We start from the raw sequence: 23,984 nt of genomic DNA, 5'->3' as shown, positions 1-23,984 counted from the left end.
AATGTGTAAGACTAGTGAGAAGCCAAGTTCTGTAAAAAGCACTTGCAATCAAGAGATCTGTATCCAAGTACTTCTTCTGCCAATGTATGACCTGTGAAAATCACATACATATCTAAGCCTCAGTTTCCTTATCTGTAACAAAAAAAAAAAGAAATCAGTAAATTAGGGATAATTATAGTCACTTTGCAAATGCTAAAACAGATATATGTAATTGAGATAGCAGCTAAAGGCAAGTCGGTTTTGCATTAAGAAATAGCAGGAATCTGCTAATTGCAGATCGAATGCATTTGAGCTTGGAGGAGGAGTAGCTATCAGGAGAAAAGAAGGAAAACACATTTAAAAAAGTGATCAGGATCTACCAGGAACTTAGCCCCCAGGGCTGTGAACAATAATTTTACCTTGAGCCTTAGGATCAAGTACAAAAAGAAACTGAAAATTTCATTTTCAGCATCTATGAAATGTGGCAGGATCATTCCAGTGAACAGCAGAGATTGCTTTGTTTCCTTTGGATTTGCATATTAATTACCTCACAAGTACTTTTTTAGGTAAGTAGTAAATGGTTAGTAGTGAAGGCTTAGATGGTATGCTATCATATTTGTGGGTGACAAAAAACTGAAAAGGAGACCTAGCTAAATGACAGAATTGGGTTTCAAAAATCTTTTGACAGGCTAGGATGATGGACCAAATAGAAGTTTAACAGGGGTAAACGTCAAGTTCTATGTTTAGGTTAAAAAAACCCAACTATACTGGTAAAATAAGTAAGGGACATGTCTAGAAAACAAATTTGAAGACTTGGGAGTTTTAGCCCAGTAATCCAAATCCAATAAGAATAAATCAATAGTGTCATGTCATCAAGAGAATGATGAGGCATCCAAAATAGTGAGTGCCACTATAGAACACCTTAATAGAAGCAAAATGTCCTGAATAAGTGATAAGGTAATCCTGTCCTACTCAGTCCTGGATAGACCACCATACTATTCTGAGTGACAGCTTTGACAAGCGGGAGGATGTCCCGACTATGTGTGATAGTAATGGCAATTAAAGATTCCCCTGTATTGGCTTGGTGTTCAAACTGATTGTGTTAAAACCCAGAGTTTGTTAATCCCACCTGTGGGATGGGCTTGTTGATGTGAAAAGAAAGTCCTGAACTGGGAGGAGCTGGTGAGGTAGATTTGGAGAGACACTGAAGATCTTTTTGGAAGCAGCACCTCGTGGAGAGAGAGAGACTAAGAGAATTGCTGGTGGCCGCTTTGAATTGCCCTGGACTTTTGAGACCTGCCCCCTGAGCTGCCAAGGACTGAGGAGACATGGCTGTTTTGCTGGTACTTTGTCTGTCTGTTTTGATGTTGTTTTGCCAGATTTGTCCACTGGTGAAAGACAGTCCTTTTGTTGAAGAAGTCCTGGAACCTGGCATTTGGTTAAGAAGCCCTGAGGCTGTCCTGCAGACAGAGAGTGAATACTGTCCACTGGTGAGGGACAGTACTGTTGTTGCAGGGGTCTGGAGACTGTCCTGCAGACAGAGTGAATACTGTCCACTGGTGAAGGACAGTGCTGTTGTTGCAGGGGTCTGGGAGCCTTTCTGTTGGTTCGGAAGCCCTGAAGAAGGATTTTCTTGTTGTATGTTTACAGAAATCCTGGGAGAGGGCTTTGCTAATGTGTTCAGGGGTTCTAGGACTGTTCTACAGACAGAGGATAAATTCATGAAGGGACTGGCAATGTATCTTATGGCCTTGCTAAGCCTTGTCTCTCCAGGAACTAAGATTGCTGAGAACTTGCCTCGTGTCAAGATGAAGAAAAGACCTCCATTTGGGTATTAAGTGCTGTATTTAAACTTGATGTAACTCTGGGGTAGATTCAATTGTGATCCAGGGGGTGGGGAACTTTTGACCTTATTGTGCTCTGTGATTGACAAATGAAGGTACTTTACCTATGTTTGGAAACTAATCTCCATTTGAGAAGAGGGGTTTTGTGGTGGACTTAATTAAGGTATAGCCTAGGGGTGGAGTAGTATTTAGAACAGGGACTTTGTAATTGATTGAATGATTGGAAGATCCTGGGGTGGGGTAGTACTTGGAGATTATTTAATCACACTTAGTAAATGCTGTATTTTGAATGATGTCATGTTTTGATCTTCTCTGTTCTTGGTTTGTCACTGAATAAAATAGAGAGCACCTATGCTGGTATTTTGAACCTGGGAAGTTGCCTTTCCTTGGCATTACATTACACTATGACAAAAAGTAGTGAAGGAACTCAGAATTATTCCATGTAAGAACCCTTTGAGGAAATGAAGAATCTATAGCCATGATAGAGGAAGACTTGGAGAGCTCTCTTCAATTGTTTGTAGGGCTCTCATTTAAAAGTTGAATTAGTCTTGTTCTTTTGGGACTAAGAAGAAAGAAGGAGGAACTATGTGTGGAAGTTTCAAAGGAAAGAAGTCTATGAAGAGAAAAGCTTCTTAGGAATTAGGGTTGTTCCAAAAAGCAAGAGGCTATTTCAGTACAATCCCTCTCACTGCGTGTCTTCAGGGGAAAGACCTGATGCTGATTTATTCAGGAATTTTGCAGAAGGGATTCTCATTCAGTTACAAGTTGGACTCAGTGGCCTTTAAATTTCCTTCCAATTTGAGCTGCTGTGATAATCACAGAATTAGTTGAAGGCAGTCGGTCTAGCATTCAGGTTTCCTTAATCTAAACTCAGTGCTTTTTGAACTACATTGCCTTTCTTCTCTTAAAAAAATTGTAATTCAGTACAGCCTTCATTTTTATATTATTGGACACCGAGGCCCTTAGTTTCTTTATCTGTAAAATGAGATGGTAGAATTAGAATTCATGATGTCAGATGCCTTTTATAGCTCTTTTACAGCCCTCATATCTAATGATATAAAATCCTTTCTAAAAATCATTGCTGTGCTAGGAAAAGGAATTTTGCATATTGGCAGTTCTGCCAAAGGAAAGAATAGGGTAGCAGATAATCAATGGATGACTAAACACAGGATAAAACATTCCTGAGGTTGGTGGTGGTGGGAATTAAAAGGATATTTTAAGAGGCATAAAACTAAACTCACTGAAGTTCTCTCTCCCTCTCTCCCTCTCTCCCTCTCTCCCTCTCTCTCTCTCTCTCTCTCTCTCCCTCTCTCTCCCTCTCTCTCTCTCTCACATAGGTATTATATGTACACGCATATATGAGGCATATAAAAGAAAAAAGAATATATATATATGCCACTTTTTTCCTTCTTTTTTTTGTTTTACTTAACTTTTGGACTTTACCTAACTTAAGACACAATCCTAACCAGCTGTCCTTTCTTCCTACCAGAGAATTTAAGGGCTCTATTCCAGGAGTCTGGTTTGTGACTCAGCTGTGGGGGGTGAAAATTTAACCCTTAGGCTTGTTTTCTCACTTCTGCTACAAAGATCTTAATTAGCTAGCTAGCTGCCTCAGGTGTAGGTGACAGACAGGTATCCCACTTCTGCTAATGAGGCCTGCACTACTGGCCAGCAATACATGTTTTCCTCCTCATGCAGAAAATAGCCAGTGTGGTTTTTGACTTTTCTGCCTTTCTGCCCATGGGGTCACGATTGACCTAGTATTTGCTCTTTTTACATGGCAGGGGTACATCCCCTGCTGTTCCCTAGCAGTTTCTTTCCTTAGTTACTCCAGGCTGATTGCCGTGCTAGAGCATCTCCTGCCTCTAACTATTTTGATTTACCAAGTGTCCCAGAGTGCTAAACACCCCAAAGCTACCTCCTTTCTTCACTACTAATTTGCCCTCTTTGAAGAACTACATACAACGAAGAGGGCAGCCTTGCTCTTAGGCCTTTGTTTCTTATAAGATGAGTCTGTTTCTTAAAGCAATGTTCTTTTAAAAGTATACGCTTTTAAATAAGCATTTTGGATATATAAACTAAAACATGACAGCAATGTTTAAACAGCAGTTTCTCCATACCTACCACACTTATCTCTAAAAAAATATATATGGAACCATTCATTTTCTGTGGAATATTGTGTGTATTTCAGATCACCACTTCCTTACAAATATGTAACAGGACTAAAGGCAGTCAAAAGGAGTGAAACAGGCATAAGTGGCTGCCTTATAAGGACAAACTAAAACAAGTGCAATTTTTTTTCGGGGGAAACCTAGGGTTGGGCATGATTGACTTTATATTCTGTAATTCAAGAAAGGTGTGGATGAGTTGAATACAGATTTTCACACCATCAAATAATAATTTAAGACTAGAGGTGGAGGTGGGGAATAGGGTGAGCAGGGACTCTGGAATATGAACAATGAATATACCCTTAGGATAAATAATGTTAATTGGCATTTTGTAGCCTTTTGTGTGCCCAAAGTTACATGGCTAGTTTTTTTTTGTGTGGGTGTTAAATGTCTGGGGCTGGAACAAACTCAGGTCCTCCTGACTCCGGGGCCAACGATCACAACAATCCTATGAAGTAAATGCTAAATATATTGTAATCCTAATTTTATCATTGAGGAAACTGGAACCCAGAGAGATTAAATTACCTGCCCAGAATCAAAAACTACTAAATATCTGAACCCAGATCTGATCCTGGATCTTCCCATCCCTAAGTGAGCACTACACTAAGTGTCTTTCACTTAATAGGTCATACATTTCTTTAAGTAGATTCTTAAGTGAAAGTACAGGCTTACGTTTATTCAAGATTCATCCATGAACAACAACTAGAAGGACCTTAAATTTTCAAGGTTTCCATCACCAACACTAACCATACTTTTTCTGTGACATATCCCTTTGAATACTTACTTGTAATAAAATACTGTGATTGAGAGTCAATCATTTACAGAGCTTGAAGTGAAGAAACTCTCTTTATCAATCCAGATTAACCCCTGTTCTTCAATGTATAGTCTTAGAAATGCTAGGGTCATCTAGAGGCTAAGTACCTTGTTTAAGATCATGAAACCAGAATGTATCAGAGACAAGACTTGAACTCAGATCTTCTCAACTCCAAGACAGGTTCTCTATCAACTATGCCATGCTGACTCTCAGTAATAACATTGAAAAGTGTCTCATTTTTAGAAGACCCAAAACATCAATTTCATAAAAAGAGGAAAAATTCTTTTTTTTTTATATTTTATAACTTTATTTAAACGAAGTTCAATTTAGTTTTCATCCACATTGACTGTCTGTAAGCTTTTGAAAGTGGTAACAGGCACACAATGTAACCAATGTATACAGCTTGTTTGGTGAATTTCCTGGACAAATGCAATCTGATAGGGTAGGGGACATTCCTTATTCCTTTGGCGAAAACAGCTTTCTTGAGTCTGGTGTCAATGAGTACATCTGGAGTTTCCATTTCTTTCATGGCAAATTTGCAGATTTCCTTTAGAGCCTGGGGAGCTTGCTTTTTCAAGCCTATGCTGTGGATCTGCTTGTGGACTTTTCTGGTGTACTTGCTGGTCACCACCTCGTTGATGGCAGAGCACCCCTTCTTCTCGCCACCCTTCTTGGTGGGAGCCATCCTGCCTGGGACCAGGTCGTAAAGCCTGAGGAAAACTTCTGAAAATCTATTGTATATGTCTTCACGTAATTTCTTCATATCAGTTATTCTTCAGTAACTGATAGGCATATGCCTCATAGAAGAATGCAAACAACTCCAAGTTTGGAGAACTGAGCTAATGTGCTAAGTTTGACTTGGGATGTGTTAAGTTTAAATAGTCTATGGGATGTTAAGGTGGAGATGATCAGTAAGTAATTGCAAATGTAGGTCTAGAAAGAGATTGGGGCTAGGTATTTTGTAAGTCAGTTAACTAAGGGAAAGAATAAATATAGAGAGGAAAAAAAATTGGTCCCATGAGAGTGCTTTGGGGGACTGTGATATTTAGGGACCAAAATGAAGACGAGACAATGAAGGATACAGATACAGGAACTATCAGCCAACCAGCAATGAGTGGAAAGAAGTAGGAAATGAGGGTCTGGAAGCCAAGGGTCTGTGAAGTATAGAAAGAGAGCATCCCCTGTCACATCAACAATGTGAAGCATGGTCAGAGGCTGCAGAGAGATTGAGAAGGATGAAGGCAAGGGTTCTTTGCTAGCCTCCTACATGACCCCTAATGTCTTCTTAATAATTTATTTCATATGTTGCTAAATAAACTTACATAAACATTGTGTTTATCATTGCACTTACCAGTTAAGATTACAAATGGAATGCAAACTCTGGACTAGTACTATAAGACACAGCAAATGGCTCTACTTTAGCTTTCTAATTTTTATTTCCAAATATTCCCCAATATGACCCTTTAACTACAGATAGGGTAAGGCCCTTAATTATTTTCTAATAATTCAAATAATTTATCTCCACTTCAGTATTGCTCTTTGCTTTTCCTTCCTTCCTCCCTTTCCCTTTAAGATAAAAATAAATCCCAGTTCCAGTTCCCAACCATGGTACAACACTACTTGATCCTGGGCAAGTCACTTTACCTCTCTCTACCTCGTCTGAAAAATGGCATTTTTAAAAAACCTTACACAATGCAATAGTTAGAATAAAAAAGATATTTATTGTTCACATATATAATAATAGTCATAATAATTGATATTAACTATTATCAATAATTATTTTCCACAAGAAAAAGAGGTAAAGCCAATGGTAGAACATAAGTATGATTTAGATATTTCTTTTCTCACTTAGAAAATTGTTCATGGGGTGGTGTAATGTAATGCCAAGGAAAGGCAACTTCCCAAAGTTCAGAATACCAGCATAGGTGCTCTCCATTTTATTCAGTGACAAATTAAGAACAGAGAAGGTCAAAACATGACATCATTCAAAATACAGCATTTACTAAGTGGGAATAAATAATCTCCAAGTACTACCCCACCCCAGGACCTTTCATTCATTCAATCAATTACAAAGTCCCTGTTCTAAATACTACTCCACCCCTAGGCTGTACCTTCATTTAGTCCACCACAAAACCCCTCTTCTCAAATGGAGATTAGTTTCCAAACATAAGTAAAGTACATTCTTTTGTTCAACCATAGAACACAAAAAAGGTCAAAAGTTCCCCACCCCTGGATCACAATTGAATCTACCCCAGAGTTACAACAAGTTTAAGCACAGCACTTAATACCCAAATGGAGGTCTTTTCTTCATCTTGACAAGAGGCAAGTTCTCAGCAATCTTAGTTCCTGGGGAGACAAGGCTTAGCAAGGCCACAAGATACATTGCCAGTCTCTTCATTAATTCATCCTCTGTCTGTAGAACAGTTCTAGAACCCCTGAAAACATTAGCAAAACCTTCTCCTAGGATTTCTGTAAACATACAACAAGAAAATCCTTCTTCAGGGATTCTGAACCAACAGAAAGGTTCCCAGACCCCTGCAACAACAGCACTGCCCTTCACCAGTGGACAGTATTCACTCTGTCTGCAGGACAGTCTCAGTAGCTCTGAACCAACAGAAAGGTTCACCGACCCCTGCAACAACAGCACTGTCTTTCACCAGTGGACAGTATTCACTCTCTGTCTGCAGGACAGTCTCAGGAGCTCTTAGCCAACAGAAAGGTTCCAGAACTTCTTCAACAACAGGACTGTCTTTCACCAGTGGACAAATCTGGCAAAACAACATCAAAACAGACAGACAAAGTACCAGCAAAACAGCCATGTCTCCTCAGTCCTTGGCAGCTCAGGGGGCAGGTCTCAAAAGTCCAGGGCAATTCAAAGTGGCCCCCAGCAATTCTCTCAGTCTCTCTCTCTGCCTCCATGAGGGTGCTGCTTCCCAAAAGTTCTTCTGCCTCTCTCTTGTCTCTCCAAATCTACGTTACCAGCTCCTCTCAGTTCAGGACTCTCTTTTCAAGTCAACAAGTCTATCCTGCAGGTGGGATTAACAAGCTCTGGGTTTTAACACAATCAATTTGAAAACCAAGCCAATACAGGGGGATCTTTATATTCCATTACTATCACAGGCGGCCAGGTAGCACAGTGAGTAAGAGCACCCGGCTCCAGTGTCGGGATGACCTGGATCAAATCCAGGCTCAGATACTCAACACCACACCCAGAAATAACTGGCTGTGTAACCGTAAGCAAGTTACTTAACCCCAATTGCTTAAAAAAAAAAAAAAAGAAAATTGTTCGTTTTCAGTCATACAATGAAATATTCTCTATATGCTACAAATTGAGATGGTTAGGATAAGCTTGGGGGGGGGATTGTGTTGCAAAACACTGATATGATATCGTAACACTTTTGCAATATCACAAGGTATCTAGAATAAAGATTCCAATCTATATATGTTCCATAGAGGTGTCCATGTGAAAAACAGAAAAAGTATTTAGAATTAGTTACAGATGCTATGTACTCATGAATTATTCATTGTCTGCACAACATCTCCAGTAACACATCAATAAAATGAAAAGATTGTTTTAAGTTTCTCCCTTAACATTCTTGGAAATCACATTTTGTTTCTGACAACCAAATAAACTCTGAAATTATTTTAAATTAGAAAATGAAATATTCTCAAGACAGTAATTAAGCTATTATTTTTCAAATATCCAGGTTTGTTTTTCAAAATCAACAACTATGGATGTTTCTAAGGTGTCAGTGAAAATAAATACCTGGGTTATTGATGAAATCAAATGTGCATTAATCATTGAATAAGAACTAAATTATACAAATACATTGATGACTTTTACAATTAATTTATCAGAAATTTTTCATTAGGTATGGCAGCATTTAAATTATGAGATATAGGCTGATAAAACAGATAATTTTCTTTTGAACTAAGATTAGAAGCAATGTCTAAACCCTGAGGCTACTTCATAACAATGGAGATATTAAAGGAAAATAGCAATAACCTACATTCTTCTTTTACCAAAGAACCTCTTGCATTTTATTGCTCCTATAAATAATATTTATTTTACAACTTCATCACTTTCTTTCCATTTAACCTATTTTGACAGCTATGGAAAAAATTGTCAAAAGGTATAACATGGTCAGAAACTACAATCTTTGTTCTAGAAAGAAAGACCCTCATGGGTCATAAGTATATGATTACCCATCTTCCAAATAATACCTAATGGCACATGGAGAGCAGAGTAAAACTATTTGGGTTTCAATATCTACTACCTTTAAAAAAGTTCAGATCAGGTGAGATCTTGAGTGCTTTATCCTAATATAATATATAAATGATGATTCTGTAAGAATAATGTCCTTCCTGGTGAGAGATAAGTGAGCATTTGAAAGCGAATGGGGTGGGGTTTGGTAAATCATATTTTTTATACTTCCTAAACTTGAATCCCCTGCAGCCACTCATTCACCTGTTGTAGGTGCATACTTTGTTTCTGACAAGTAGTTTGTTATCCATTGAAGTATGAATTTTTAATTTAATATTTTCAAATAGAAAGACCCATAGTCTGGCAAACGTGACTATAAGAAGACAAAAATTTCAATAAAACTTGAAAAAGATATCAAGATTTCCAGATCAAAACTTTTCTAAATATTCAGATGCATGACAACAGAAACACAAAATATCTGGATGGCTGACAGATATAATTTTTTCCACTTTGATGTTTGGCATCATACTGATACTGTGACAGATATAAAAAATCAGATTTCTGATTATACTATAAGCCAAGTGGCATGAAAGCAAGTCATTTTTCCCCCAGTATTTTTCACACACTATCCAATTCTTTATTTTGCCTGCTTCCTATAATGGCATCTCCTATGATTCAGGGATGCTGTTTCACAATGTATGTTGGAAATGAAATGAAGGATCAGACGAAAATGACAGGAAAGATAAGAAAATAAAAAAATAACAATACCTGACATTTACATAGTACTTTAAATACATTGTCTAATTTTACTTCACAATAACATTGTGAGGTAAACATTGAAGGTATTATTAGATCCATTTTACATATACAGAGATTGAGCTTGAGAAAGTTTAAGTGAGTGACCTAGGATCACAGGTTGACCCAGGATTTATGTAATTGGAGTCTAGAATAATTGTGTGTATTACACATTTTAGAAATACAGAAAATTCCTGCTGGCTGTCTATGTGAATTTCTCCAAATGTTTTACAATCTTATTTTCTTTTCTGTTGTTAAGGGGTTGCTCATTTCATTTATTTTCAAGTCCCCTACAGATCTTATCATGCATTTTTTACAGATGTTACAGATGAGAATTGAGTTCTGCTATGGCTATTATAGAGCCACTTGTAATTCACTTTCCTTTGGCACTCAAGAGACCAGGCCAAGTATAAGCTGTGTTACTAGATTTGATTTCATGAAACCAAGCTCCTCTATTGAGTTTGGACATTCTTCTGTGGCATGCCTAGGCATAGGATTCATATGTTTCAGTCAAGGGACTCAGGGATATCTTGCTTCCTTTTATGCTATTAGAGAACATTAGCATTAACAAGTAATCAAAAATGTTAAATAGTTACTCCAGGAGAAAAAACAAAACAAAACATGACAATCAGGAGAATTTGGTCAGTTTTTATAAGCAGTTTTGAACAAAGTTGTGCTAAGATATTGGACATCACATTGTTTTCAATATATTCAGGAGCATGTGTGCAAGCAGGAAAGCATTGATGGCCTTTACAGGGATGACATTCTACCAGGGGTATTGGATAAAATGTTTCTCATATCTTGTCTCTTTCTGATCATTGAATAAATTAATTTATAATATCTGGACTCTCTCGCATACCACCTACAAACTAACAATAAGGAAATGAGATTAGAGTGTGATATGTACCGATATAGTCATAAAAGCCGTGATACCATGATGTGAGATAAGAGCTTTGCCAGAATTCTGTCAACAGTTCTCCACTTTACTGTTAGGTCAGATACAATACATGTGTAGTGCTTTTTTGTTTTTGTTTTCAGTTCAGAGAATTCCAATTTAATTTAGATACACATCTTATTATCTAAAATAGTCTAGTTGAGACCATGCCACTCTCCGCTCCCCACCATATTTCATTCCCATTTTCATGGTTGCTATTTCTGTTTCTAATGGTCCAGGTGGGAAATTTGGGGCCTGAATTTGGCCTTCCAGCCCTGAAAGGATTTAGAATGATTTGTAAAACCTTGAGTCATTCTTTGGTGCTTTACTGCCCTGTGACAGGTAGCAATAATCACTATATTCATAGGAGAGTAAAGAAACCAACTAGACTAGAACAGAACTTTTTGTGTTGGAGAATATTAGATGGTACAGTGGATGGGAAACCTGAGTTCAAATCCAGCCTCAGACACTTACTAGCTGTTTGACCCTGGGCAAGTAACTTAACCCTCTTTGCTTCAGTTTCTTCATCTGTTAACTGATTTGGAGCAGGAAATGGCAAACCACTTAAAGTATCTTTGCCAAGAAAACCCTAAAACAGGGTCAAAAAGATTTCAGATGTGACTGAAACAACTGGACAACTTCAACAAATGTTAAGTCAAATTATATTTTCCAAGAGGGCAAAAGTCAGAAAATTGTTTAGATTTGATGACTTAAGAAAGTGGAAGCCTTTTAAGACACATGGTTGAGATGGTGATTTCATTGGAAATATTCTCAACACTCTTTGCTATCATTCTAGCAGAACCTGACAAAGTCTGGCTCTAGGATAATTCAACTCTACCTTTTGAAAAGTCAAAGAATTTTAATATAGTGAAGAGTGGAGATAGAGAGGTAAAAACCTAATTCTAAAGCAGATGTTTAAAAGCCAATGATTTCTATAAAAATGTGACTCTAAATATTTTTAAATGCTTAAAAACAAAATTTTCTATTTGGCTTAGTTGCACTTCACTTTTTCTATTAGCCTGACATATGTTCTCCTTCGTGTCTCCATAAAATTGAAAGAGTTGGCTTGTCAAAGAAATAAATCCCCAGCTTGCAGGCTCTTCAATGTGTTTAGTGCTTTTTATTGAGTAGGACTCTTCAGAATTAACTGTCGAACAACAACCACATTAACTTAACTGGAATGATTCTTAACCCAATAAACATACAGCAAAGATAGTAATGCAGATGAAAAGACTTTTCAAGATTCCATTTAATATCACTCTATATTCTGTAAAGAAATTCTCTTCATTTTCCCAGAAATTTTTGCCTAATAATTTTCCATGTTTTTAAACCATGAATTTGAGAAGCATATTGTAATTTTTCTTAGAAATTTTATGATTCATATCTTCATCTGATCCCTTGTATAACATGTTGGCTTCTAGGCCAATACAGCAAAGTGAACAATAACTTTATTGCTTTGTATTTACAATTATGATGGTTGACATCCCTATAATGGCTTACATAAATCTCATTTGAGCTTCAGAAAAGCCCTATGAGATAGGTAATACAGCTGTTATTCCTGTTTTACAGATGAAGAGACTGAGTCTTGAAGAGGTTGAATAACTTATTCACAATGGTACAGTAAGAGTTAGAATCCAGTTACTCCTCCAGCGATGGCACTCTATTCACTAAAACGCATTGCCTATATGTTCAGTCATCTTAGAAGTAATTATTATTGGATATTGGGAATAGGAGGGTCTGTGGCATATGGCCCTGATTTGCTCCTTCATTGGTGAGTGGAAGATATCTTCCCTGGAGTGCTTTTTAATGGTACATGATCCCCAGAGGACAAAATTCCTAGATAAAATAGCTAAAATGTATATAGCACCTTAAATTTTCCAAAGTGTTTTACATGCATTATCTAATTTGTTCCTCACAATAATTTTGTGAAGTATTATTTTCTTCTTTTTACATGTAAGGAAACTGAGGTTAAATGTATTGACCAGTGTCACACAGCTATAATAAGTAGTGGTTAGAGGATTTGAACTTAAGTTTCTGCCTCGTGTTTGGCAACCTTTCTACTTCAGCACATTCTCTCATTGTTCCATTTAATTCTTCACTCACTGAGTCCATAGGAAAGGAAGTGAGCTTAAATTTAAGCTTTTTAGATACATCTCATTTATACATCCTTTAATGTTCAATTATCCTACTTATGGTATACTGTGCCAGTATATAAAAATAAAATATGTGAGAATGCTGTATCTTTAGCTTCTAATTACTCATACCCTAGTGTAATCATAATCTTTTGTTGATTAATAATAGTATTTCTATCTACCCCCATGTGTGAATTCTATTCATTTAAATTGCTAATGACTACTTGAATCTCTTTGATCTTCCTCTCTAGAGAGTATGGGGCCTTGAAGGCCACCTTGTGATCCATATATTATTGTTAATAATAATAATTGGCATATTTATATCATTTTAAAGTTTAGAGAGCACATCACAGTTTACCTCATTCTATCTTCACAATAACCCCAAGACACGGATGCTGTTATTTTAAAGATTAGAAAACTAATTCAGAACAGGTTAAATGATTTGTCAAGGGTGACACAAATAGTTAAAGGGTCTGAGGCAGGGTTTGAAGTCTAGTCTTTCTCACTCCAAGTTCAACATTCTATGTGCACTGTGCCAGGGAGCTTACCTTTATGACTCCTCTCAGCTCTGCTAGGCTTAAGTCATCTTCCATTCTATCCTTGTCCTCTGTCATTCCATCTAATAGCCCCATAATGTCTCAAGTCAATCTCTTAAAAGGCAGCTATGCTCATCTCTGTAGCATACATACTGGGCCCCACAGCATTTTTCAGCTTCTATTTCTTTTTTAAGAAGACCATGCTTTCAAGTTCAATGCTTAAATTTACAAAGATGAGATGAGACTCTATTTTTCCCCAGCCATAAGTGCAATGAAACAGACACTTCCACTGAAAAATGAATAAAAATAAACCATTTGTTAACTCTAGACAAAGAAGTATCAGAACAAACTTAGAAACAAAAATGAGTCTTCCATTATGCCAACAGAATCAGATTTGCCAGTTATTAAATGGAAGTGATCCAGTTATAACTGATGTGTGTATGTATAGGGAGCTGGAGTTATAGATCTGAGAGCTAGGAGGGAAATAAAGAGAAAACTGTCAAGACCTTGGAGCAAACAGGATAGCCTATAGAACACATTTGGGAAACAATGGTATTAAGGATGTAATTTCTAGAATTTCCTACAGCTGGAAAGGCTTGATCAGAAATCTAGGTTTAAATCAGGTTACATATATGCTATGTCCTTTTCAGTCTTCCTTGGTTTGCTTAGTAAAACATTGAGTCCACATATTATGGATAAGATAGAGAATTATAGGATGCATGCAATTTCCAAGGAGAGATGGATATTAATCGAAATACATCTGTTCCTCAGTCACTGGGTGTTCAAATCTGACCTTTAAAGGATGCTAGTCTCCCTGATACAGATGTTGATGTCTCAAAATCTTTTTACTGTGACTTCATTCAACACCTGCTTCCCACTTCAGATGAAAGTCAGAAAGGAAGAATATAATATCTGTCCAGACTATTGCTCTATATATGCCTTGGATCTCTGAATTTTCTCTTCCTTACCAAAAACAAGCAAACAAAGAACAAAACTTTGCCAAATTGCTTTTGATTCTGGCTACAGCTTTTCTGTCTCACTTCTCGAGCCTGGTTGCTACAGAGGTAATTTAATGAAAAATCTTAGTCCTACAGTTTTTCCATCTCTAATCTCTTTGCTGTAGTCATGTATCTGCATTTGCCTATCAGACATTTCAAATTTGATGTCCCTGTAAACAACTTAAACTCAACCTGTCCAGAATTGGAATTATCTTTCCCCCTAAACTCTCCTCACTTCCAAACTTTTCTTTTACTGTCAAGGATACCATCAGACTCTCTGTCCCCCAAGCTCAAAATCTCACTTTTACTCACCACCTTCTATACTCAATCTGTTGCCAAAGCCTATTGATTTCACAATTGCAACATTTCTAGAATAAGCCATCTTCTCTCCTCTGATACTGCCAACCACTCTGGTGCAGTAGCTCAATTTTTCACAATACAGTAGCTTGCTAATTGGTCTGCCTGATACAAATGACTCCCCAATCCAGTGCATTCTCCACTCAGCCACCAAAATGATTTTCCTAAATCATTGGTCCAACCATGTTATACCCCCTTACTCAATAAATTCCAGTGGCTTCCTTTTACTGTCCAGATAAAGTATAAAAGCTTCTGTTTGATTTTCAAATCCCTCCCATAACCTCCTCGCTGCCACCCCTTTTCCAGTCTTCTTACTCCCTATACCTACCAAGTACTCTTTGATCCAGTGACACTGAGCTTTTTGGGTTTTCCCCACACAAGGCACTCCATCTCTCATTTTGGGGCATTCTCTCTGGCCCTTCCTCTACCCCAAAATGCACTCCCTTTACATTTCTGCTTCCTGGCTTCCCTGGACTTCTCTAAGCTAAAACTCTACTTTCTACAGGAAGCCTTTTCTGATACTCTTTAATTGTAGTGCTTTCCCTTTGTTAATTGTTTCCTATTTGTCCTATATGTCTCTTGTTTTAATATATTTGTTTGCTTGCTGTCTCTTTCATTAGACTGTGTGTTCCTAGAGGCCCAGGGGCTACCTTTACATTTCTTTGTATCCCTAACAATTAGTATAGTGCAACTAATAGATACTTAATAAATGTTTATTGACTGACTGACTAGCGTACCTTGATTTCTGCTGTCTAATGTACTAAATCATGTGACAGTAAGAACCAAAGCTACTCAGACTCATTTTCCAGTTTCATTTAAACTCATTATATTGTATGGCATCTAACATAAAAAAAAAAAGATGTTTTAAATGAACTCAGTAGTATGATTACTGCCTCTCTGTGTAAGTGCTACAGTTTAGAAATGACTGCATTTCTTTATTTGAAAGAAGAAAATATAAAACAAAGGTTTATCAAAGGCAGTTGATTGGCCTTTTGAAGACCTGGAGATGCTGGGTCACTACTATGTAATGGTCAGTACCACAGTATGGATATGGAGCCTCTGTGCTTTACTTAAGCATCCTAAGAGATTTTTAGAACCTTCAACCTTCAATTAGTGTAAATACAGTCCTTGTATTTTTTTTCCTTCAAAACCTTTCTTTGTGGTCCTCTAGGAAAACGGAGATAGATTGTACAGTAACAAGAGCATTGGAAGATCTAAGTTCAAATATGAGCTTATAAACTCTGCCCAAGTCACTTAACCTTTATCTGCCTCAGTTCCCCTATCTGTAAAAATGGGGATAATAATAGTACCTGCCCCCTATAGCTGTTGTGAGGATCAAATGAGATAAAAATTTTAAAGTGCTTAGCACAGTGCCTGGCATATTTTAAGTGCTATATAAGCATATTATGATTATTATTAATTGCAAGGACCAAAGAAGCCTTGTAGTTCAGTACACACCAAGACAGTGTGGTAAATAAAGGGCTGAACTTGGAGTTAAGATGGTCTAAGTATGACATCATACCTTAGACATTGACTAGCCCTATAACCTTGAGTGAGGGAATTAATCTTGCTGAGCCTCAGTGTCCTTATCTGTATAAAAAGGTTAATCATATCATCTGCCACACTGAATTGTTTTGAGAATCACATAAGATAATGAATCTAGAGTGCTTTGCAAATGTCCAAGTATCATAAAATGGCAGCTATCTTTTATTATCTCATTAATCTCCTGCCTTTGGAGGGATGTAGAGTAGTGAATCAGGGGCTCACATCATATGTTCCTGATCTCACATTGCACTTAACCTCCATCTCCAGGCTATTTCTACCTCCATGTAGAAAAATAGTGTCCTGTACTCAGAAATGAATAGTCTCACACCTGATCATACCCTTCATATCCCAGTGACTCTGAACTATTATAAATCTTCATTTAAACCCCATTCCCCACCCCCACTACCAGATTTCTTATTCCCATCCCCCTCAACCCTTCCACCTCAAAGTTTCAACTTTACTCCATCTAGCCCTTCCACTTGCCCTCTAGAATGCCTATTCCATTAGACAACATATTTCCTTTCACTTAAATCTTTTCCTATTCCACTCCATCTACCACTCCCTCTCTACTGGCTCATTCTCTACTATCTATAAACATACCAATATTTCCCCCATCTTGGAAAAAAAAATAAAAAAGCAAACCCTTACCTCACCCTTCCATTGTCTATTAATCCTAACAGTCTCTGGTTTCAAAATAATAAGTTGCATTTTATGATTTTTGTCCTTAAAGGTGCTACCCTAAAATCTCTGTGTAGAACATTTGTTATTATCCCCATTTTCTAGATGAGGAAACTGATAATCAGAGAATTTTTTTTGTTAGCTCATTCTATACTTTGTGGTGGTAATAATGGTAATAATAATATTAGAGTAATAATAATTTAAATAATAATTTGTCTTTTATGCATGTTTAGTCTCCCTGCCTATTTACCTTTTCCCTCTAATTCATAAGTCATATCTTCACTGGTATAGTCTTTCTTATTCCATATGTGGTCATATCACTTCTAAGCTCAAAATTCTCTTCTTCATGGTCTGTCAAGTAGACTTTAAGATTTAAATTATTTTTTCCTAGGATTCAAGACCATTCATTAGAACTATTATTCTCCATATTTTCTGCACTTTGTAGCTACATTCCTCAAAAAGGTCATTTATAATAGATGCTTCTACTTGCTCTCCTCTCATTCTCTTCTTAATCCTTTTCCAAATTGGCTTCTGATCTTATTTCACCAAAATTTTTTTTCTAACATTCCTAATGATATCTTAGTTGCCAAATTAAATGACCCTTTCTCATTAGCCTTTCTGCAGCCTTTGTTACTATTGATCACTCCTCCTCAATACTATCTTCTCTCTAGGTTTTTCCCTACTTTTCTGACTGCTCCTTCTCTGTCTCCTTTGCTAAATCCTCTTCCAGATCATGCCCTCTAACCATAGATGTTACACCAAGTTCTGTCCTGGGGCTTCTTCTCCCTCCTTCTTCACTTGGTAAACTCATAACCTCCCACGGATTTAATTACTATCTCTATTCTGTGATACTTATCCTGTCCCATACATTCTGCTAATCTCCAATGTCATATTTTAAACTGGATGTTCAGTAGACATCTGAAACTCAATATGTCTAAAATAGAACTCATCATCGTTCTCTCTAAAACCAAGCTCTCCCACCCCAACTCCTACCTTCTCTAATATTGTAAAGGACAATACCATCCTCCAAATTATCATTTTCACAACCTGGGAATCATCATGAATTCTTCACTCTCAGTCCCCATATCCAATCTATTGCCAAGGCCTATAGATTTCACCTTTGTAACAAATCTTGAATAAACTCTACTCTCTCTTCTTACACTGACTGATGCCACTCTAGAGCAGACCTTTATCATTGCCCACATGGACTATTGCAATAGCCTTCTGGCAGATCTGCCTACCTAAGGGGCCTCGCTATTCTAACCCATCCCCCATTCAACCACTAAAGCAATTTTCTGAAAGACTGGATCCTATAGTAGTACTTCCCAATCCCCAAACAATGTATTCCAGTGACTCTCTATTGCCTCTACAAATACTCTTCTAATCAATGATCTGGGCCTTCATGCCATTCCACAAACAAGACACTCCTCCCAGTTTCAGGCATTTTCTCTGGCTGTCCCCTGCCCAAAACTTTCTTCCTCTTCTACTCCAACTGCTGACGTCCCTTACTTAACGAGGAAGAAGAAGCCCCAGGACAGAACTTGGTGTGACATCTATGGGTTTGATTTCTTCTACTAGGTCTGTATATTTTGAAATTTTTTCATTCCATAAAGTTTTGAGATTTAATATTTGATAAGTCAATATCTATTAAAAATGTTCTTAATTTTTAAATGGATCAATACTATATCTAGGTGGTTGTGGGCAATCATTTTCTCTACAATCACATCTCAGTTCCAGTACATAGCATGGGCATGTTTTCTATTACTTTATGGAAGATATTAAGTCTTTGGCATATAATTCTGACTATTAGGTCATGTTTTGCTAGGTATTTTGGTAGGTGCTAAATTTTGCAGCTTACAGTGATATGTTTTGTTTCCTTGTATAATAACAATTTATCAATAAGATTGGGCTCCTTTAGGTTAACCTTTCTATAATTTCTGTTAGCAGTGATCTGGTCATAAATTGCTACTATAAATTCCTATATTTCTGTAAACAATCCTCATGGCTTAGTCATTTGTTTAGTACATTTTTCTCCACCTATTTTCTTTTGAGGTTATGTGGATGTTACACATGGGGCTGCCTTTGATCCCTCTCTTGGTAGTTAGTTATTTCATAGATTCCAGAGATGAACTACTTTCAGTAACATACGTATAAGGAATGTATTCCTATTATCCGTTTTTAGTATTGCTTTGCAAAGTGGTGTTCATTCTGGAAGTGCCATCATCATCATTGTCATTGTCATCATTATTGCTGTTACTCCTCTGATATTCTCAGGAGCCTTGCCTATTAGGCAGCTAGTGAGGAAAAAAACTATTAGTTCCCAAGGTAACATATTCCACAGGAGTATAATTCTAACTGTTAGAAAGTTGTGGATCTTTTTTAAACCATATCTCTAACATTCCCTTATATGCTCCCAACAATGTAAAAACTACATCAAATAACATTTTGAATTTCCTATACAGATTTGGGGAATGATAGCTAACTCTAGCTATCATTGACTTACATAGAACAAAAGCTTCAGTAACTTAAACTCTTGTTAAGTGTTATGCATGAAGGCATTGATGTCCATCACAATGACCTAGAGTCTTAAAGGAAAAGTCAGATCATAACATGTTATTCAAAAAGGCAAGAAAATATGAAATTCATATCATGTTTTTTTCTTTAAACAACACTTGTATAATTAAATTGAACTAGTAATTATTTTTTTTTTATATTTTAAGTTTTGTATTGATAAAAGGATGAAAATACTTAGCTATCCAGTCACCTGAGAAGCCATAACATGTTTCCCTTAGGGTTGTAAAGTCATTTTTAATTGTATTATTTTTTAAAAAATCTGACAGATACCAAGTGTGAGACACTATATGTAGAACTACAGAAATTAAGTAAGGTAAAGAAGACAGAATTGTGTAATGAGAAGCAGTGGAGTGGAATTAAAAGATTACTGAGCTAAGAGTGAGGATACTTAGTTTCTCATCTTGTCTGAAACTTAGAAGCAGTAGGGTTTTAGAGAAATAGAAGGGTTTATGATAGTAATAATGAACAGATTATTACCACCATAAAATATAGAATGAGCCAACAATAAATTCTCTATCAGTTTCCTCATCTAGAAAATGGGGACAATGACAATTTTTCTGCAACAGAGTTGTTACGAAAATACCTTGAAAAACACAAATAATAAAATTTAAGTTATTATTTTGAAGCCAGAGGTTGCTAGAGTTAATAATCAAAATTTAACCTTTTATGCCTCCTACTTAGTCTCCCTGCCTCTATACTTTTCCCAACCAATTCATAAGTCATATCATCACCACAGTAGCCTTTCTTAGTCCAGATTGGGTCATGTCACTTTTCCACTTAAAATTCTCTTTTACATTGTCTATAAACTTTAAGGTGTAAATTAATTTTCTTAGGATTCAAGAGCATTCATAATTATATCATCCACCTTTCCACACTTATCCTGTTTATCTCTTCTTTATGCTTTTATGCTTTAATCAAATAGACTAAGCCCTATTCCCTGAATACATACTCTATGCTCCAATTTCATTTTTGGGGGGTCTGTTCCCTGTCCCTAGAATGCCTTCCCTTCCTCTTCTTTTATTTAACTCCTACTCATCCTTTGAAGGTCAGTAAATTGTTGCCCAGTTAGCAAGACCCTTTCCCATCGAACTTCACATAAAACTGTGTTATATAATTATCTAATGTTCTTTTCTTTTAATATCATGTTATTGTAGTTTTCTGCATTCATGTTTCAGCCTTCTACTAGACCATACATTCTGTGAAGGCAGGGATTGTGTCTTATTGGAACACCTTGTGTCTCCATTAGTGCTATGCACAGCTTAAATGTTTATTGGATTATTAAATGAATGAGTAAATAAAAAAAGAATATGAGGCTTCAAGGACTTTGCAGTCTAAGAAAGGAAGGTTGAGATATGTAAAGAAATAATAGTAATAATACAAGGCAAGGGGCAGCCAGGTAGCACAGTGGAGCACTGGCCCCAAAGTCGGGATGACTCCAGGCTCAGATACTTAGCACCACACCCAGAAATAACTGGCTGTGTAACCTTGAGCAAGTTACTTAACCCCAATTGCTTTAAAAATAATAATAATAATAATACAAGGCAAAATTTAATAAGTGTGAAGGAGAAATCAAGATATTTAAGCATGAGAAATCACTTTTACCTATTAGATTCATGTATCTCTCTCCATTTGTATATAAATATTATTTTTTATTTATATTTTATATATACATATATATAAATTTAAAATGCATATTATTTGTCAATTCAGGCAAAATTAGTGGAGGACTATCTAGATAATTATCTCTCAAATTTGAACCTGACAACATATTGTTTATGATGCAGTCTGAAATTTAGGTTTAAAAAATACACAGAAATCTACTTTCTCTGTAGTAATAGATTAAGCTGAAATATGAATCATTTAATCAACATTATAGAAAAAGCTGGATAAGTCATAAGATCATACATGTAGAGCTAAAAGTGATGTATCCTGATTCTTCAACTCTCTCTCTCTCTCTCTCTCAACTGTTTAACACTTGAAGATTTTCTGAATCTATTCTTCATGACCCAGACTTTACTGAAAATACCATACCTGAGTGATTGTTCCACCTTATACTCACTTTTTCATTCAAACACATTCATTTCTACCCATAATTTGACATTGTTCAGATGCTGCTTTTTATTTTTATCTTTTTCATATATAGACACACGATTGGATGTTTGTCATGCTTTATGTTGAAGCCTTCTTCATGGTCTAACAATTATATCTCATGATTATCATAGTATTGAAAGTATATAGAATATTTTTGTCTCAAAAGATCCTGGGAAAAGATGTCAGTGTTAATAGAAATGGTAACCTTAATGACATTAATATAGAGCAGCACTTTCTTCACAACCAATCTATGAGGCAGAGAATACAAATAGTATTACCATTCACAAATAAGGAAACAGAGGTGTGGGAAGGGTTAAGTTATTTGCCCAAGGTAACAGCTCATCACAGAACTGGGATTCAAGCCTAGGTCTTCTGTCCCTGAAATCTGTGCTCTTTCTTCTAAAAATGTTTCCTCTTGTCAGGGCTAGGCAACCTGTAGCTTTAGGACCACATAAAAATGGTAAGGAGTTGTTAGATTGTTCTTGAAATCAGAATGAGGACAAAAAAAGAGTTCCATTATGAATTATATTGATGCTACCATTATATGTTGCATTATATCCTTCTGAAAGAGCTCAGAGGACATAATAACAAGGAGACACATAACATGTCACATCTCCTCAGGATAATAAATCAAATTGGTACTAGATTTTAAAGGGAAAAAATGCAACCCCTTGATGAAGACACTGATGAATTATATTTTTTACCCTTGTCCCTTCCAGCATTAAGTCTATGATTCTGTGTTCTTGGGTCAGATATTCTACACTTGATCTAAAGTAATGAGTATCAGCTTGGGAGTGAGGAGACCTGAATTCTAGTTCCAGTTCTGCTACTTATTAACTGAATAACCTTTGGAAGGTCACTTAACCTTTCTATAACTCAAGTTACCTAGAAAGTAAAATTAATGATGCTTACCATTCCATGCTGTGGTATAGCTATGGGAATAAACTGGAATTAGTGCTAGGACATTGCTTTTAAAATGAAAAAGTGCTTTAAACAAGCAAACTATTCTATTCTGAAAAGTACTGGAGATCTACTCTTCCCTGACATATATATATATGTATGTATGTATATATACATATGTGTATATATATATGTATATGTACATATATATGTATATACACACACACACATATATATATAAATTTACATTCATATGTCTTTTTTTTTCTTTTGCTCCATAGACTTTTCTCCTTTATCTAAAAGTCTCTTACTGTGCTTATATCTTAGTTAACAGTCAGGCATACGCATTTTTAAATTTCTTATTTTATAACCAAATGGAAAGTGAGAGTATAAAACATTATCATAAAAATCTGATTTACATTTTAATTAAATGGATTACAATTCATCAGTTCTTTAGGAAACAACAGGAGTTTTTGGCTATTGTTTGGTAAAAACTTTCTCTCAATATTTTAACTAGACCAAACAGCATATCACAAGATATACTTGAATGCTGTTTTCTGGGATATTTTTTAAATTGTAGGCATGAAGTGCTCTTCAATAAAAGTTTAAGTAGTAAGGATTCTAACTGTATGAGAGTTAATCTCCATTTTCACATTACATTAGATAGGGAAATTTTGGTGCTAAATTAGTTATATATCCATTATCCTTAAGATCAAATGTGATTTTGTACATGACTGTCATTAAATGAAAGATCAAGACTTAAGATTAAACTGCAGTCATAGCGGCCAAGTGTCTCTTTCATTTGTAAGAATTGGAGCTCATCCCCACACTCAGGAGAGGAGAATCATGTTCTCTGAGTGACTTCAAAAACATTGCCCATAAGAACCATCAGTAGTGCCTTGCTCTCTAACTTAATAAAATGAGTATTTGTTTGCAAGACAGCAGTAATAAGACCTTACATCTTTATACTGTTTTTAAACTTTTTTAAACTCCTTCACATTCATTATTTTTCTTAAACCTTATAATAACTCTGTGAAGTAGACACTATAGATAAGACATTGAGTGAGGAAACAGGTTTTGGGGGTTAAATACATTGCTCAAAATTAAGTCAGTTGTTAAGAGAATCTCAGTGAAGAGGGAATCCAGTACCTCCTGTGCCATTCCATAGTTTGATATTTCCTTAAAGAACTAAAAGACAAAAATAAATATAACTCTGAGTCCAGAGACAAAAATTCCATGAAATGTTGTGATTTCTGTGAAATCATCCTGCCTCTAATAGTATTATGATGTTCAAGGTTATGTGTTAATTTGATATATTCTTATAGCATTGCCATTCACTTCCATTTTATAGGTGAATACTTCCCATTCACATTAACAGGTATGATAACTAGTTATGCATTTCCTTTTGTCTTATTTTCCTCTATTTATATTTCTC

The 23,984-nt window shown here is 36.1% G+C and overlaps 1 protein-coding gene and 1 pseudogene across 1 annotated transcript in view; one reads left to right on the top strand and one right to left on the bottom strand.

The window, feature by feature from the left end:
* The window catches only part of CNTN5 (contactin 5), a 1,715,246-nt gene that overhangs the window by 79,473 nt on the left and 1,611,789 nt on the right, over positions 1 to 23,984 (top strand). The window lies entirely within an intron of this gene.
* LOC138155192 (large ribosomal subunit protein eL31-like) lies at positions 5,132 to 5,490 on the bottom strand (annotated as a pseudogene).

Source organism: Petaurus breviceps, unplaced genomic scaffold (genome assembly GCF_028583685.1).
Source record: "Petaurus breviceps papuanus isolate PSGF00001 unplaced genomic scaffold, PetGlider_PUasm1.0 91133, whole genome shotgun sequence".
Classification (NCBI taxonomy): domain Eukaryota; kingdom Metazoa; phylum Chordata; class Mammalia; order Diprotodontia; family Petauridae; genus Petaurus; species Petaurus breviceps.
Note: the sequence above shows the minus strand (reverse complement) of the source record. Positions and strands in the feature narration are given on the sequence as shown.